This window comes from Coptis chinensis, chromosome 2 (genome assembly GCF_015680905.1).
Source record: "Coptis chinensis isolate HL-2020 chromosome 2, ASM1568090v1, whole genome shotgun sequence".
NCBI classification, from domain to species: domain Eukaryota; kingdom Viridiplantae; phylum Streptophyta; class Magnoliopsida; order Ranunculales; family Ranunculaceae; genus Coptis; species Coptis chinensis.
This window is the reverse complement of record NC_141457.1, coordinates 51,373,211-51,391,442: the sequence shown is the minus strand read 5'-3', so window position 1 is coordinate 51,391,442 and position 18,232 is coordinate 51,373,211. Positions and strand designations below refer to the sequence as shown.

The 18,232-nt window shown below is 36.8% G+C and overlaps 2 long non-coding RNA genes and 1 pseudogene across 2 annotated transcripts; all 3 read left to right on the top strand.

Annotated features, from left to right (window-relative positions):
• Nucleotides 1-130: 130 nt before the first annotated feature.
• On the top strand, nucleotides 131-3,507 carry LOC147516455 (uncharacterized). Its single transcript, XR_015213675.1, has 3 exons — nucleotides 131-344; nucleotides 840-930; nucleotides 3,178-3,507. It is a non-coding gene; the product is annotated as an uncharacterized LOC147516455 (long non-coding RNA).
• Nucleotides 3,508-3,793: 286 nt separating this feature from the next.
• LOC147516454 (uncharacterized) lies at nucleotides 3,794-11,496 on the top strand (annotated as a pseudogene).
• Nucleotides 11,497-12,038: 542 nt separating this feature from the next.
• Nucleotides 12,039-14,388, top strand: LOC147516453 (uncharacterized). Its single transcript, XR_015213674.1, has 3 exons — nucleotides 12,039-12,234; nucleotides 13,512-13,608; nucleotides 13,882-14,388. It is a non-coding gene; the product is annotated as an uncharacterized LOC147516453 (long non-coding RNA).
• The last annotated feature ends 3,844 nt before the right edge of the window (nucleotides 14,389-18,232 follow it).

Below are 18,232 nucleotides of genomic sequence, written 5' to 3'. Positions count from 1 at the left end.
TCCCCAACGAATGTAAGTACACTTGATATATTTTACTTTAGTTAAGTTAATTAATAATCAATTCTGCTTTTAGCCTTGGGATGGTTTGTAATTGTATTACAACCTGCTGCTTTTCCTGTAAGAGTTAATACTAAAAAAAAACTTAGCCTCCGTTGATTTATGGCTTAATTAGTTGCAAAGTTAAAGTAAATATTAATTCAATTGAACTTTTGGTGTTTCAGCAGCCAGATGTAATCACTACCAGTTTTGAAGAAGTATCCTCGAATGCAAAGCCTTTCGTCCGAGAACTACGGAGATTCCCTAGGAGATTGAAAAAACTTATTGCAAGAATTCCTCATCAAGAGGTTATTTACTTTGTCTTGACCTATCCTTCGTACTTCCTTTCCAGTAACCCATATCTAGTAAATTCGTGGAAGGCAAAAATTTGGTATGAAAATTATTCCTCAAAAATCTGAAAATTTGGATTCTAATTCGTTTAAAAATTTGGCTCAAAAAAACAAAAAAATGCCAAACATATAATTCGTGTTTTATACGGGTATAATACGAAAAAATTCGGTCATATTTTGTTACAGTATAAGTTTAGAAGGTAATATTTTGCCCAAATTGTAGTGTGTTTTTTTTATTTAAAAAATATGGACCTTATTATTCAGCAATTATAAGCATGGATCATAAAATTCGAGCATTAATATGAAAAAACATATAAAACGGAGTATAACTAGCTATGCAGTAGCCCTCTTTTATGTTGGTCCTTTTCTTAGTTGACAGCCTTTATGTGTGTTTCTCTGTAGTCTTTTGATTGAATCATGCTCTAATCTTGTTGTTCACTTTCTTTGTGTTAGATAAATGAAGAGGAAGTTTCCCTGTTTGATATGCTGTGGTTATTGCTTGCAAGTGTCATTTTTGTGCCTTTATTTCAAAAAATACCTAGAGGTTAGGTGAATACTTTCGCTATTCCTTTTCCTCTGCTACTTCTGTTTTATTTATCCTTTTAACATTTTTCATTTTTGATGTAATTTGATTAGATAGTCTATCAACTGCTGGATTTTTTATACTAGAAATGTAATGCGATGTCTTTAGCTTTATCTCATACTAGATTCTGATCTATTATGCCATCTTACTACATGGATTCTCTGTCAATATGCTATACTTAATGTGATAATAGAATGTAGTAGGACGCATGAGATCGAGACATTCCTTTTAGAGTAACTACATAATCCATTTGTCTTGCCATCAATGTTTTGAAAACCGAACCGGTAATCGAACCGAATTTTTGTTAAAATGGTTCAACCAGGGTTTGACTCAGTCGGACCGATTGATGTTTATTTAGCAAAATTTTTAATAATTACAATAATAAAATGAATAAATACATGTTTTAATTCAATATTAATTGGTATTATATATCAAAATGAATTTCTTATACAAGAAACACATAGTAGCATGTTGGTTTGGAATTTGTACTATTTTGTTTAGGTGCTAGGTTCAACTCCCCACATTATCAATTTAAATATATATATATATATATATATATATATATATATATAGGGGATGGTTATATGAACTCCACTTAAAGTTACTCCAAACAAACTCCACCACTAAATACAATGAATTAGAAGTTAATTTTTGGTGGAGATGTTCTCTACATAATAGAGATTATCCTTGCAAAAAATCAATTCATTTGAAGATGTACAACCTCGTCAAATATCATTTATAATGTTTTGAAATTATCCAACGGCCCATATTTGTTTAATTTCGGTATAACTTTTGACAAGGTTAAACATATTCAATTAAGTTGATTTTTTGTGGGGGCGTTCTTCATCATATTATGTATATCTCCACAAAAAATTAGCTCTCAATTCATCTTATAAAGTCCACTATTAGAAGTGGAGTAACTTTGGAGTCACTATAAGGTGGAGTTAGTATAACCATCCCCATATATATATATATATATATATATATATATATATATATATGCCTAGCTCCTAAAAGGACCTTTAATAAGTACCAAATCTAAAACACTCACAACTTCACCTACAAAATGATTTAAACCCTAATCTTTTGTGCATATGATCTGCTTACTATAAAGAACATCTCTACAAAAATTCGACTCGTTTGACAATTTTTAACACTGGCAAAAGATGAATGCAAAAACTATACATTTCTTGACCTTTATATATATATATATTCAAAAGTGGAAAACAATTTTATCTAAGTTAGAGGATATCAAACGAGTTGAATTTTTGTAGAGATGTTCTTTATGGTTAGTAGATCATATGCACAAAAGATTAGGGTTTAAATTATTTTGTAGGTGAAGTTGTGGGTGTTTTAGATTTAGTACTTATTTAAGGTCCTTTTAAGAGCCGGGCAGTATATATATATATATATATAATAAGGGTGATCCGGTTTAGAGCTGAACGCCGGTTCAACCATGGTTTAAGCTTAGACCGAGAGTCCAACCAAAAACTCAAGTTTTAACTGACCCGAACAAAAAATTTACCGGTTTCGGTTGGACCCCGATTCAACCACTGGTCCGGTCCGGTTTTCTAAACACTACCTACCATTGTGTCAAACGTCAAACAAATTTTTTCTCTTATTCACTTAACTCCTCTAACATTTGTATATATTTTTTTATTGATATCTATTTAAAGTCTAGATTCCTTTGCCAACATCAAAAGTCTAAACTCCTCTAACATGTAGTAGACAACATAAACAATTTATACTTATTTCCTGAGATTAAGATGGATGTTACTTCACTATAGTTTCTTTTCTTTTTTCAGTAATTCTTTGATGTTGGCGGGATTCGAGCCCCAGACCTCTAGTATCATCACCCAAAAGTTTTACCAACTTTGCTAGTCGGCACCTGCATCTGTATCTGTGTTAGTTCTCCCTAGGGGTCGATTGGAACATGATTTTTGTTCAGTAGCATCCATTCCGATAATATATCACGCATGTTCAGCTTTTTCTTATTCGCTGCTCCAATTTTCCATTCCTTGTTTTGCCAAAGCTAAGAGGCAAAGATATTGCTACTGATATTGTTCCTGGTTTTGGCAACGATAGTTTTCTTTCATATATTATTTGTGCTTGGGCAATCGCCTGGATGCGGCTTGATTATGTCTAAACTTCTTAACTCCCATTTGATTTATTTGTATATTTACACTCTTTGAGTTGATGCATGTTTAGGAAGTCCTGTCCTTGGTTACCTAGCTGCTGGTATCTTGATCGGTCCCTATGGTTTTTCAATCATCTGTCATGTACATGGAACAAAGGCGATTGCTGAATTTGGAGATTAATTAGATCTTTCCTACTCTATGGTGCATTTCTGCTACCAGATACGGTCACTGGGGATATTGTGTTTGTCCTGCAGCAGAAGGAACACCCCAAGTATTTTGTTTGACCTGTACGTTGAGCACAGTTTGTCCCTGATATAGGCTCTCTGTGGATTCAAGTTCGTATTGACTCACTTGGATAACAGACAGCTCCTCATCAAGTCCAACCCTGGGGAAGTTGTCAAGCCTAGTAAGGGTTTTCGGATTAGTTTAACACCATTCATATATTAAAAAAAAAAAAATGTTCTTATACATGTTGAAACTGATGTACTGATGATTTCCTCTGACACCAATGAACAGATCAATTCAAGGCAATAAATGACAAGGGGATGCCTATGTACCAGAGGCCCTTTATGAGGGGAAAGCTATACATCCACTTCACCGTGGAATTTCCTGATTCACTGACAACCGACCAACCGAAGGTATTAGAGACAGTGCTGCCACTAAGGGCGTCAACTCAGCTAACCGACATGGAGGTAGATGAGTGTGAGGAGACAACTCTCCACAATATAAACATCGAGGAGCAAATGCGGAGGAAGCAAGCCCATTCTCAGGAAGCGAATGACAATGACGAGGAGAGCCACGGAGGTGCTCAGAGAGTTCAGTGTGCCCAGCAGTAGTGAACCATGATTTAAAACAACTATTTTAAGCAAGAACCTTTTGAATTATCCTGGAGTAGGCGAGTGGAATTGGGAGGTCTATGCCATTATGTGGATATGCTATATGCAATCTTATATGCAAGTATTGTATTGAAATTATGAAATTTTGGTTGCAATCTTATTTTTTATTTAAAATAAGCTGCTTCCAAATGTTATTCTATAATATATAGGCTCTAGTATGTTTTTGTAAAATGTAAGTAATTGCAGGGTGCGAAAGATAGACCAAAACCTATTATGTCGTCCAACATCCACATAGACTTCTGTTTTAGAGGGTTGCTCAGTGATTCCTAATTTCCAATATCTATATTTCCAGTGGATGCTATTATCAACTCGGTCAAAATAGCTCCTAGCCTTCTTCAACTTATTTCCATTTTTGGAATGGTAGGGTATTGGACACCTCATTTTCGCATCAGTATACTCTGTAGTCGGTACTCTCTTCTTGGTAGGAACACTCCTTACAAATATAGTTTTATCAAATGGTTAGATACTCAATTCAACCACGGACACAACATGATTTTGGAAAGAACCGACATTAGTATTCATTTTAACGTGACTAATTTGTTTTTCTTTTTTGCTCTTGATTTTTTCCCAATAAAATTGGGGTTAAAATAATAAATTGACACGATTTTATTTTGCTAAATTCACCCCTAATGACTCGAAAGTATGAGCCACAGGTAGGTGTAATCACGGGCGGGCGGGTCAAATAGTGATGGGGCGGGCGGGGGGGTCTAGGGATACAAATCCAGATGGTGGTGACGACGGGCGGGCGGGCGGCGGGTTGAAGTGTCATGTCTTAAGTACCATCACCGACACTGTTAGGTCACTTTATGGGGCGGGTTTTATGGTCATCCGAGTCCGGTGGAAATTATCATTTTAACCCAATTTCACCCAAAAAAAACTTTATAATTCTGCAAATAATATATTTCCAATTCACAACATAGAGAAAAAAATAGAATCAATCAATAAAAAATAAACAAATATAAAAAAACTTGAACTTGAATCCAAAATCATATCTGCAAATTTGAAACTTCTTTCTCGTGATTTACTATTTGTAAATTGATTATTTTCCATAGCATGATAAAATAAAGATGGGAGCGAGGTTCTATGGTACAAAACAATAAAATATAAACTAAAAGAATTCAAAATTAATACAAGGATGAATGATTCATCTTCTCCAAAATTCGAAAGTTGAATTTGAACTTTTGATATTTGCGAAATGTTCAAACTTGAATATTTGAAATTGATGTTGAACTCATAAGTTTGTGTTCATATCTCTCAAATTCCTACTAAAGTTAAAACAAAATATAAACCAAATACAAAAAATATTAGAGTTAGAGTCTTGAAATTGTGCGGGTCAACGGGATTGGGTCAACGGCTTTTGACAAGGTGCAGGTCGGGCGGCTTAACTGATCGGATTTGATCATAGGACCTATACCCATAGCCCGACCGCGTAAAAATGGTGGCGGGGCGGGACGGGTCTATTTTTGGGTCGGTGCGGGTTTGGGTGGCGGATGAAGACCGGGTACCCTACCGGATGATGGGTCAACGGTTTTTTTTTACACTCTTAACCACATGTTAAATTCTAGTAAATATACAAATTTACAGTCTCACTTTGTGGTTCTTTCCCTTCTTTGGTGGGAACATGTGAAATGTGCTTGTCATGCACTCATGTCATCGTGTCAGGTATTTTGGATGGCCAAGTAAATCTTGAGTACAAGCTTAGGACTATGCGAGGGTGCCATTACACTGGTATTTTCTTGAATAAGTTTTGTCATTATACTGTTAGTCCCGAGGAATTCCGACTTCTTGATTAAACAATTGTCAAATTTATTTAGAATAAATCGCAGTAATTTTACTATACACAAACTTTTCATTTTGGCGATGAAATTATAAATTAATCAATACTAGATTTCATGGCTTGTTAAATTAAGAAATTGCTTTAAAGATTACTCTTTCAACGCAAAGGTATACTTGGTTTTTTCTTACCGAACAAATTTTCTTTGTAGAGATTGTAAGTACCCTCCGTTCTACATTCATATCACTACAGCACACGTGTCCACACACCAGGTCGTACCTCACCAGCTCGTACCAAGCCATCAGGACGTAACAACGACCCAGACTCAGGTCGTCCCAAATCTCAATTACCGCCATATATGGAAGCATATGATCTATCGATCCTTGATCTCAGTCAACGCACCAATCAAGGAGACATTTACTTTGTAACATCAGGAGTAATGACGAATCATCAAGATAGCACAAAATATGGATCTACACTTGACAACGGCTTAGAGCAAATAAGGAAAGTCAGCTCAAACATCTATAAATAGAGAGAGATGAACTACGTAAGGCTTGATTTAAGTTTACCCAAGAAACTTGATACGTAGACAACTCTTGTCCCAAGAAAGAGTGCAGCCATTCCCTATCAAACACAACATTAGGTCTTTGAACCCAAAATATACACCTCTACATTGGCGCCGTCTACCGGTTTGTTTTCTTGAGAAAAACACATATACTATTTTCTCAAGCCCACGAAGCTGGTCAAGAAAACCACTATGGAAGCACATCTACAAGCTCTAGTAGATTAGGTCAAATTCCTCAGCGAATCAATCACCATGCTCCAGCAAGAGAACCAAGATGCGCGCGAGCAAACCACCTCCAACACCAACAACGTGACTCCAAATGCAATCGAGAACAATGCAGTTACAATCCTCACCACCACCACCAATTAACGACTAGAAGACTTCGCCCAGAGATTGTAGAAGTCAAGCGAAAAGGCCAGCGCAACCCAGATCGTTCAAAAGATGCTCTAGTCGTACAAGGCGTCACCATTCACCACTGAAGTTAGAGACAAGCAGCCTCCCTCAGATTTCATCCAACCAAAGTTCCTGTTGTACGACAGTAGCTCATGTCCAGGCCAGCACATAGCTCGCTTCAACCAGATCCTAGAGCTTTATAGCGTTCCAAACTACGACTACCTGAAGTGCAAACTCTTTCCAGCCAGCTTGAAGGACGGAGCATTAGAAGGTTCTACACGCTCACTCCTGATTCAATCAGCAACTTCAACAAGTTGGTAGAGACGTTCACAACAAAGTTCGTCTACAACAGGAAGAAACAAGCCAACCTAGACTCATTGTTCCAGCTGAAGCAAGCACACGGCGAGACGATCCACGCTTTCCTAGGATGTTTCAAAAAGGAACTCCTATCAATGGAGCCAGGCCTCAAGGATAGCTTTAAAACTTCTGCATTTACCAACACCCTCCTAGACGACTCCGACCTAGCAGGGTTTCTCATGCGGATTTGAAAAGTACATAAAATACGAAGAATGGATGACCCAACGCAAAGGCAAGGAAGCCCTCACAGTAAGCGACAAGCGTGGACCCAAAAAAAGCCATCAACACTCAGGTAACAACAACAAGGGCAGCAATTCCCACAAGCTATATCCTGAAGAAGATATATACAACAACTTACTTTAAGCCAAACATCAACAAAGTGATAGCAATACCAGAACGTCCATACTGCCATTTCCACAAACTCCACCACCATGAGACCGATGAATGTTAGAGTCTCAAACACTACCTCCAAGACTTAGTTGAAGAGGGAAAACTGAAATAGTTCCTGCCTGGAAGCGACCTCAGGCATAAGCTGAATGCCAACCGCAACAGAAGCAGGAGCCGGAGCCATGAATGACCTGCTCGCAGAAGGAGCAGGAGCAGAACAACCCGACGATCTAAATCTCCAGTCGGTCGAGGCACAACAGGAGACAACACTCCTCCGATCACGATGAGGAAAAGGTAATCCACATGATTACAGACACCTCCAGCAATGAGACCTCAAGTAGTGAAAAGCGCATACGTGTAGGAGCAGCCGCCCTACCAAAAATTTGATTTTCCCCAACAGTCGAGCCAGAGCATCCTCGATAGTCATCAATCATCGTTACCTAGCAACGTTTAAGACTATAAGTGCTAGTAAATGACCATCACAATTTTTTCGAGTTTGTCATATTTTATAATTGCAACTCTTTGACACTCATTTTTTGTTGGGAACTGTGTCCCATCATAGATGTCGGTAAGAAAAACCGTCGCATTGTTATCCGCGATAGTTTTTTGAAATTTGCTCGATGTAATTTAGCCGTTGGAAGTAGTAATTGTTGCAGAAACTATCACAAAATCTTCTATTATCATTGTTGACTTCTCTTAATTTCTTTTATCTGGAATTAAAACCTTTTTCATTAATATTAATATTTTTTATTGTTTTTTGAATAGAAGAAGCATAATTATAATAATTTTGAATATGGAATGAGGTTTAAGATCGATGACATTTTTTTTTTTTTTTTTTTTGAGACTACATACAAATACAACTTAATTTAGACTCTTTTAAATATATTCAACCAAGTTTTTGTTCAAATTCCAATAGAACACCAATATTAATTTGTTCAATTCAAGAAACATGCATTATTCACTTATATACTTATCGAATTAAACTTTAAAAATTGGTAATAATCATCTAGCTAGTTACAAACTTCGAGATAATTAAAATCAAGAAGTGATGATATTATTATTATTGTTAATTAATTATATGCAGTTAGGTACAGTTTCAAAGTTTAATATTGGAATCAAATTAACCAATGGGATAAAGCAATGTGAAGAGTTCAAACATCAACTATACAAAGTTTAAACTATGCAATATATATTAACCAACCTATAAGTTGTTAAAAGGCATGAGCATCACATCCCTCTTTAGTTCTAAAGTGTCGATTTGTAATTAATTAAGGATGTTGCTCCAAGTGACGTCCAAGTTTAAAATCCTATTTTTTTAGCGTCTCTCAATCCACTTGCCGGGAACTATAGGGTGTAGATAGTTATTTTTAAATCTATATAAGTATTTTTTTAAGTTTTTTCTACATGTACCTTTGTTCAAAGAATTTTCGGGGAATTGAAAATCGAAATAAAAACAAAAAATAATAGTGGATGTGTATGAACCCAATGTATTTTTAAAAATTTAACATAAATTGAGAAAGTCCAACCTTATTTACTATACCAAAATACAAAAGAACAAAAATGGGATTCTTTTCTTATATTAATACGAGAAATCTTCTTCAACTAAAATGATAATTATATCATACTTTTAAATTAAGTCAACTATTAACAATTTCAAATGGATCACTCCCTCTATTGAAAATGGGTAATGAGTTTTCAAAGGTATAATTGGTTTTAAAATTAAACCAATTTGTTATGATTTTTTCATTTGTTTTAATCATGATTCTTGAGCAAATCTTCAAAAGAGCTGTTGCGTATGGGGTGGTATCACTACACCATTTTTCCCTATTTGGAACGGACTGGAGCCGTTCCTGTTAGGTCCGTCGCTAAGATATGAACAAATTTACTAATTCGGCAGTTTATTTTTAACTGATTTTTGGCACACACCAAACAGGAACGGTCCCCATCCGTTCCAATTTGCCAAAATCCTGGCAGTATGTAAAAGTATAATCTTAATTTGGTATTAAATATGCTAAATATTTAGTTTTTTTTATGGGAATAATTAAAGTGAGTTTATGACAATTAATTGAAGTTTATTAAGAATGAAAAATTGTTAAAAACAAAGAGGAACGTGGATTAATAGGTTAATGAAATTTTCTCATAAAAGTCAATTTTAGGTTTCGCCTCTTGCCATAAGATGTGATTTCACCGTTGAGATACGAAGCAAAATACATCTCGATGCGAAACGACTGATGGTTTGTGAAGCCGCACATGTGTTTTAATGAGGGATATTGCTTTGAATCCCAACGTCTAAAGAAAAGCAACTAAAATGGGAAGTTAAGTTCCCATAAAACAGTTATGGGAACTTCCAATCTATCTTTTCTCTGTCTCCTCCTTCCCTTTCAACACAACCTTTTTTTTTTTTAATCTCTTTCCCCAAATTTAGATTGTGTATATCTACCGTCACTACCAGTTCAAGGTTTTACGTGACCATCGATCAGTATTAACCAGGGTTTTCTCTTTGATCAAGTAAGCACTTTTCTTCATTATTAAATCTTATTTTTAGTTGTCTAATTGTTTATAATTGCATAGATATATGCCTTTACCTATCTAAATTATGCTTGTTAGATATATGCCCAGGTACTTTTTCAAAATAAACAATAAGTGACTTCTTATTGTACTTTTTCTAACTTTGTTCGCTGGGCTCAAGTACTTCTTTTCAAAAAATTCTGTAGGTTCCTCAGTCACAAATCTTTCTGCACGGTGGGAAGTTGACATGGACTTACCTGGCATTGCTATAAATCCATACAACATTCAACAGATAAATATTCCATAGATTTAGTACTTTTTTTCTTAATTAGTATATCTCTGTAATACTAAAGCATCTTTTCCATCTATAGCATCTTTCAATAATGGCAGCTCAGAATCTCTAAGTTGGCCCAGTGACTGGGATATACAGGTCGATATAGCCTCATTTGAATCACTAGTGCTACCTGAGTTACATGTTAGTAGTTTATTAGTACTTCTAGATAGTGACTGTAATTTAGGAGTACAGGATATGTTATGGACCTGAGTTCATCGTCCTTAGTGATAGTTTATATTTGTGGGGAACTTCCATATCCATTCATTCATCCAAGACCAATCAGTAGAGCTTATTTCCTTGTCAGGATCTAATTCAAGGCCAGAGTTTCTATATACTTTGAGTGCTGTACGTTGACCTATATGGGATTCTCCAAGATGTCCAAGAGTTTAAACTCTACCTTTCAAGGAGAGGGTCTAGAACATTTAGGATATTCTGGTTATGAAGCTAGTGTTCATAAAATTAGCTATTGATTGTAAAGTCAGGATGAATGGGGTGGGTAAGCTGCGTTAATGCATTATCAGGTGTAGCTAATCGAGTATTAACCATTCTTGATTGCTTATCTATATAAACTGAAAGGAGTTGCCTTCTCAGGTCATTGACGAGGTTGGTAAAATGGAGCTGTTCAATTTATCATTCTTCCTTGCTGTTCTGAAAGTGCTAGAATTCAATATACCACTCTTGGCCTCCATACAGATTCCAAAGTTTGGTCATGACATACCTGGAGGTACTTTCCTTATGCTCATATTTCTCGATCCATGTTTTCGCATTTTGCTGCAAGTAGTTTAACATTATCTCTCACAGACATTATTATAATCTTTTCATGCATACCTTTTTGGCCCAATCGAATCCTTGATAAAACTTTTCCGCCCTTGGTTTTATTTTCCTGATTTATGTAACATGATGATGCATGTCTGATTAAAGTGTTATAATGTTTTTGACCTTTTTTTTTTATTGGCAAGCCAATTTTAAATGAGATCAGTAACTTTTGATGTTGGTGGGGTTCGAGCCCCAGACCTTTAGTATCATCACCCAAAAAATTTACCGACTTTGCTAGTCGACACCTGGAATGTTTTTGACTTTCACCTGTTGCAAGTTGAGCAATCATCCAGGAGCAACAATATCCACTCGAAGCTCGAGTAACAGGGGATGTCATTAGAAAGCAAATATATGATTAGCTGTTAGAGTGGCTACATAAGTACTAGAGATCTCCATAAAGGATTCATATTCTCTCGTGAAGTGTTATGTTGTCATTAAGGTGATAATTTGTCAATCTGAATTAATTTACGTTTTTATGACAAATGACTCGATATTTCTCTTTATTCTGCCTCTTATAAGAGGAAGAATATAAAAGCTAGATTCACTTTGGACACCAGACTACCAGAGGATGGCAAAATTTCGGAGATGTATTACCCTTTACGATTGTATTTTATATTTTTATTAAGCTTGTTTTTTAAAATTTATCGTGCATCGGGGATCTGAATGTTTATTAGTTTTCTTTGATCTGCTGATTGAACATTTGATTGTTCATATACCAAAAATCTTCTAAAGTAAAGTCACTTATATATTCTTTTTAATCATATATGACGTGTTATAGTTTTGAAGGCCATGTTCTCTGTATGCAGGAAACAATTCCACAAGGTTCACAGTATCTGTATGTTTCTTTTTTGTACAGGATTTCAATGGCAGGATAAAAGGTTTATAGGTGGATGCTGTAGACACTACTGGTGCTAGAGATGCTTTTGTAGCTGGAATATATTGCTGATTGCTGCTGATCTTTATGGCTGCAACAAAGCAGTCCGGTTAACAAAAGTGGGAGCTAGTATGTCAAAGACACGGCTCTTCCACTAGCTTTGTATTCAAAATGGCAGAACTAATTGGTGCAGAGCATGATCACTCCGTTGTAGGGGTATACTGTGAGTATCATATTGAACTAGATCCCATTCAATTGAGTGTTTATATATATATATATATATATATATATATATATATATATATATATATATATATATATATATATATATATATATATATATATATTCTTATGTGTGAAGTAGATCTTATTCAATTGAATGTTATGCTTTTCATCATCATCTATCCTTATGTGTGCTTTCAAGTGTTACATATATGTCAAACTATAAAACTAGGTCCATCACATCCTCTTGGTGTTATTTTCGGAGATTCAAGTTTTTGTTTGATGTCATTGATTCTATGACAGAGAACACTGAATCTTTTATTGGGTCATAGATTTCATTGCACTTGTTATTGATTAGGAGCAAGAGCATTCTGAAGATAAGCAGGCATACAATTACCGGTGCCATTGCTCTTCCCTAAACGTGTGTTTCTCATACGCCTTACAATGAGATGTACGTAGTTTTGCTTGACGCATTTAGCTTTTCATAACTATTTTTTACATTATAGGTAAAATGAGCAGATCACTTACTCAACCCCAATTAGAGAAACCTTAAGGTTGAGTTTTTACTATCTTCTTTATTTATTTTGTTTTACTTAAGATGCTGTAATGTGCAGTGCCTTTGTTTCCTTTCTTAAATACCAACTTGGATCAAAGAATGGCTTTTGCATATGACGTTTGCTTTGGGGAAATCACTTGTAGTTCGCATGAATCACTTGTAGTTTGCTTTGGGGAAATACTAATCGATTTTGTCCCAACTATTAGTGGGATTTCATTGGCTGAATCCCTCACATTTAAAAAGGGTCTAGGAGGTATACCTTCTATTTTTCAGTCTATACATTCTATTTTTCAGTGTACCACTTAGTATCCCTTTAAGGCTGAGGAGGTGTGACTAGAACCTGTAAGATATCTTTGTGTAAAATAAGTTTAGTTAAGTCTCGTCTCATTGAAACCAGTGATTTTCACTTGTGACATGCCATGCCCTTGGCTATGGTATATTTCAAAGTACCCAGTGACTATTGTTCCTCTACTGATAATGTGCGTCAATTACATTTTTTTTCCCATCTTATATACCTTGGAACTATATAACAATTATACATTTCTAATCAAGTGCCCAAGTCGTATAGTCTCATTTTCCTTAATTTGTGAACCACACATAGGTGTCATGAAGATGAGTTTGGATATATGCTTGTTGATAGTCTAAAGGAGAATAATGTGAACAACAGGCAAGGGAATGCGTTTTGATCCTGGTGCTGATATTCTAGCTTTTGTCACGTTTAGGTCCAATGGGGAGCGTGAATTCATGCTTTCACAATACTGGTGCTGAAGGTGCTTTTGTAGCTGGAATATGATTAATGCTGATTTTTAATTACTACAGGTATTTATTTTCATGAATTAGTGTGGTCGATTTTTTATGCATGCCTAAATAATTTTTTGCATGTAGACTTTGATCTGCATCAACTTCCCTTAAAGTCCAATTTTGTTGTTTTAGGCAATATTCCATGCTGAGGAGTATTTCACTAGCTATATGATATATAAATTTTGCTTGAACAAATTAGGAGATTCCTAACTATATTGCTTCTTATGTTGAAAGGTTAATGATTCATATCCTCATCTAATGTATACTAGTTATATAATATGGATGATATAGGGGCATCCAAATAGAAAGGTTGCAACAACAAGCTTTAGCTCCAAAACTCCAAGAGCTCTCGGAACAAATATTGTTCTCACTTGTATCATGTAAAAACTCGGTGCAAGGTATCCTAATAAATATCAGTATTTGCTTTATAAATGCACTCTTTTGTATTCAAGTATTTATATTTGTGTATTGTGAACTCAGATTGGAAATAACTTTAATTGACTTATTATACTGTTCAAATTGGTTGCAACAAATGATATTGGGCTAAAAAAGGTCAAGGGATGCACTGCAACAGAAGGAGCAAAGTGGAAGCTGCTGCAAGTAAATAATGCAGTGATGAATCTATCTACTAGGCTGAAGCTTTGCTATATCTCAGGTGTCTAGTTGTAAATGTGTTGTTGTATTTCTTCAATTATCCATTGATTTTGGGAGCTAAACATTTTGTAGTGTAGTATAAGAGATTGTAAATGTTTTGTACTTCTATGTCATGTACATTGATTTTTAATAAAAAAAAGGGTATTGGTTATGGAACTTTGTTTGAGGTGGTTTTGTGGTGTACGAATTGTTTTAATATTATAATCTTTGGCGACTATGCTTTAGTATTGGTTTATGCCGTTTTCAACAGCAAAAGCTCGTCATTGTTGAGAATTAATGACACATTCTGCAACAATTTATAAGTGTAGGCCATTCTGAGAATTACCGTTGGAAATTTTTTGGCTATATTGACCATTTTGAGTCGTCGAGATAGTTGTCAATATTTGCGAAAGAAATTAGCTGTTGGCAACTCCGATGACTTTAAACCATTGAAATATCTTGTTTAAGCTGACAATTTTGGGTCATCACGCTAACTGTTGGAATTCTTGACAAGCTTTAGTTGTCGTTCTGGGTCATGGTTGCAAACAGTTGCATAGGTGTCGCGGATATGGAAGCATTGCCAATGGTTGTAGTGACAATTTTAACCCGTCAATGATGCATTTGTGACACCACCTTCACCAACGACTTTTCTGACAGCCATAATTATCACGAAAGCCTTTTAGTGACAACTTTTAGCCATCGAATTATATCGAATTTTTGGTGGTGCGCGCACTGCAAGAAATCTACCACCTCTCCCACAAAGCTGAGGTGATCACTCTTACTAACTCTCAATCCACAACCTCCATATCATTCACCGAGGAAGATCTTGACAAGGTGTGCCTACCCCACAATGATGCCCTGGTATTGCACGTCAAGATCAATGGAAGGACAGTCAAACAGGTCCTAATCAATCCAGGTAGCTCTTGCGACATTCTCTTCTACCAAACATACAAAGATATGCACCTGTCAGACTCGGTGATGATAGAGTCAAATGCACCACTCTATGGGTTCAATGGAGACAGCACAGATGCCATTGGAGACGTCATCCTACCAGTCTCCATTGGAGAAAAGGAGGACATGGCCTGGTCAAGACCTTAACACACTTCAGTGTGATTGACGTCAAGTCGTTCTCTACACTACCATCTTAGGACGCAAGTGGATTCACAAGATCCAAGCAGTTCAATCAACTTTACACCAAGTCCTGCGATTCCCCAGACCCCGAGGCATCATAGAGCTCAGAAGCAACCAACTAGAAGCTCATCGATGCAATCAAGTCAGCGCAACAAGCATGGCCAAAGCTCAGGTTGTCCAAACAGAAAAAATCCCAAAGCCGCAAGATCCTCAAGCTTCCAGCACTCCAGCATTAACAGCAGACAAGCTTAAAAGGGAACAAACACAAATCGAACCAGGAGAAAAAGTCAATTTGGGCACAAATGATGACCTAAAATTTGTTTATGTAAGGGCTAATTTAGACCCCAAGCTCAAGGAGCAACTTGTCAAATTTCTATCTCTCAATAAAGATATTTTTGCTTGGTCGTATATCGATATGCCAGAAATCGACCCTCAGGTCGCTTGCCACAAATTAAATGTAGATCCAACTGTAAAGCCTATCAAACAACGACCTAGGAAACTAGCACTCAAATTTCAAAAAGCCATCAATGAAGAGATAGAAAAGCTCAAAAATGTTGTATTCATCAAAGGAGTCGAGTACCTGACCTGGCTAGCTAACATTGTAGCCATCTCTAAGAAAAATGGCTAGGTATGACTCTGCATAGACTTCACCAACGTCAACAAGCATTGCCCAAAGGATAGCTTCCCTCTACCAAGGATTGACATACTGGTGGATCAAACATGCGGACATGAACTTATATCATTTATGGACGCATATAGTGGATACAATCAGATACCACTCGCAGAAGAAGACCAGGAGAAGACGTCCTTCATAACCGAACAAGGAACGTTCTGCTATAACGTCTTACCGTTCGACTTGAAGAACGCCGGTGCGACCTACCAAAGGCTTGTCACGAAGATGTTCAAAGACTTGCTGGGCGACACCATGAAAGTCTACATAGACGACATGGTAGTCAAAAGTGAAAAGGACGGCGATCACATTTCTCACCTACAAGAAGCCTTTGAAAGATTATGCCAGAACAAGATGAAACTCAACCCAACAAAGTGTGTATTTGGGGTAGCCTCAGGGAAATTCCTAGGATACCTCGTCTCACAAAGACGCATTGAAGCAAACCCAGAGCAAATACGAGCTCTCCTTGAAATGCCAGAACCAACTTCCAAGCCCAAATTCACAAGCTATCTGGCATGGTCTCAGCCCTCAACAGATTCATCTCACGGGCATCTGAAAAATGCAGACCATTCCTGCAAATACTCAAGAAGGGCGCAACATTCACATGGACGGACGAATGCCACAAAGCTTTCAACGACCTGAAGGCTTACCTATCAACTTCGCCCGTCCTGTCCAAACCAAATGAAGGAGAAACAATAGGGCTTTACATTCACACTTTGCTTCAGAACAGAAGCAGTCATACCATCAGAACTTACAATCACAACCACACGTTCTGACATCGTCGAATCAGGAGAAAATGACAGCATCTTGGCCAAAGAAGTCGACTTCCTAGAAGAGCGAAGGGAAACAGTTGCAATATCCCTAGCTCGATACCACCAAACAATCCAACAATCTTACAACAAGAAGGTCGTCCCAAGATCTTTCCAATCTAGCGACCTAATCCTCAAAAAGACCCTAGCTCCAGCCAAGCTTGACCCAACATGGGAAGGCCCTTACATCGTTCACAAAGTCGTTGGAAATAGAGCATACTGGATCAAAACTCAGCTCGGTGATGTGTTTCCCCGACCTTGGAATACAGCTCTACTCAAGAATTTTTACTAATAATATGTCTCCAAATGTACCAATCAATTGAATAAAATTTCATCAGCATTTTGAGTATATATGTTATCCTTGCATTACATGAATACCACGCATCTTGCACGCGATGCCCGATCTGAGGTATCAAGATAGCCGACCTAGCACCAACGCCAGAGTTAAACACAACTCAACCAGAATTACCACGCGGTGGTTAATTTCCATTCAAATTCAATTTATGGTCCCCCAAAAGGACCGCAATCAACTTAACACCAACGCTAGGGTTAAGCATGATTTAATTGTAATTGCCACACAAAGGACAATTATCAATCAGATACAATCCCAGGGACCCCTAAAAGGACCACAAGTTAACTTAAGGCATTTGAAAGGGTTAAGTTTGGCTCAACTATAATTGCCACTCAAAGGCTAATTATCAGTAAAAAATTAATAAGAAGTTCCCCCAAAAGGAACGACTCAGTCAAAACACACACCTAAGGACACGAGGAAACCTAGGTGCCAACTACGCGTATCCATCAGGTCGTACACAAACGCTTACGACCTACAAGCATCAGACGACCTAGCAAAACATCAAACTACCTTCAAACATCTACTACTATGCAGCATAGGTCATCAAATAACAAATCACAGAGCAGGAGAAGCAATCACGACAAAATTCAAACACAATATCAATTCAAGACAAGTAAGTAATTTAAATATTTTTAATATAAATTTGGTTAGATACTAGAGGTCCCCCAGGTTATCTCGGGAAAATGACCTCAGCATCCCCATCACAAAATATGAGTTATCAGTATCAAAAAGAGATATAGTTCAAAAATTCATCTAACATCACTCAAAATTACAAGACAAGCACAATCAGTTGACACGGGGAAGATTCTCCATATTCAAGGGGTCCAGTGGGCAGCCCTCTTCACCAACAGGGCCACTAGCTGGATCACCACTAGCAGTCAAAACTTCTGTGGCAGCATCTTCAGTGGGCTGAGCAGCTGGAGTAGCACCTAGGTCAAATGGTAGATCAGGTCATCTACTAGCATCTACAACAACACTTTCCACATCTACTGTTGCAGCCCCACTGTTAACCGATCTCTTGAGGGTTTTGTACTTACGTTCTAGTTC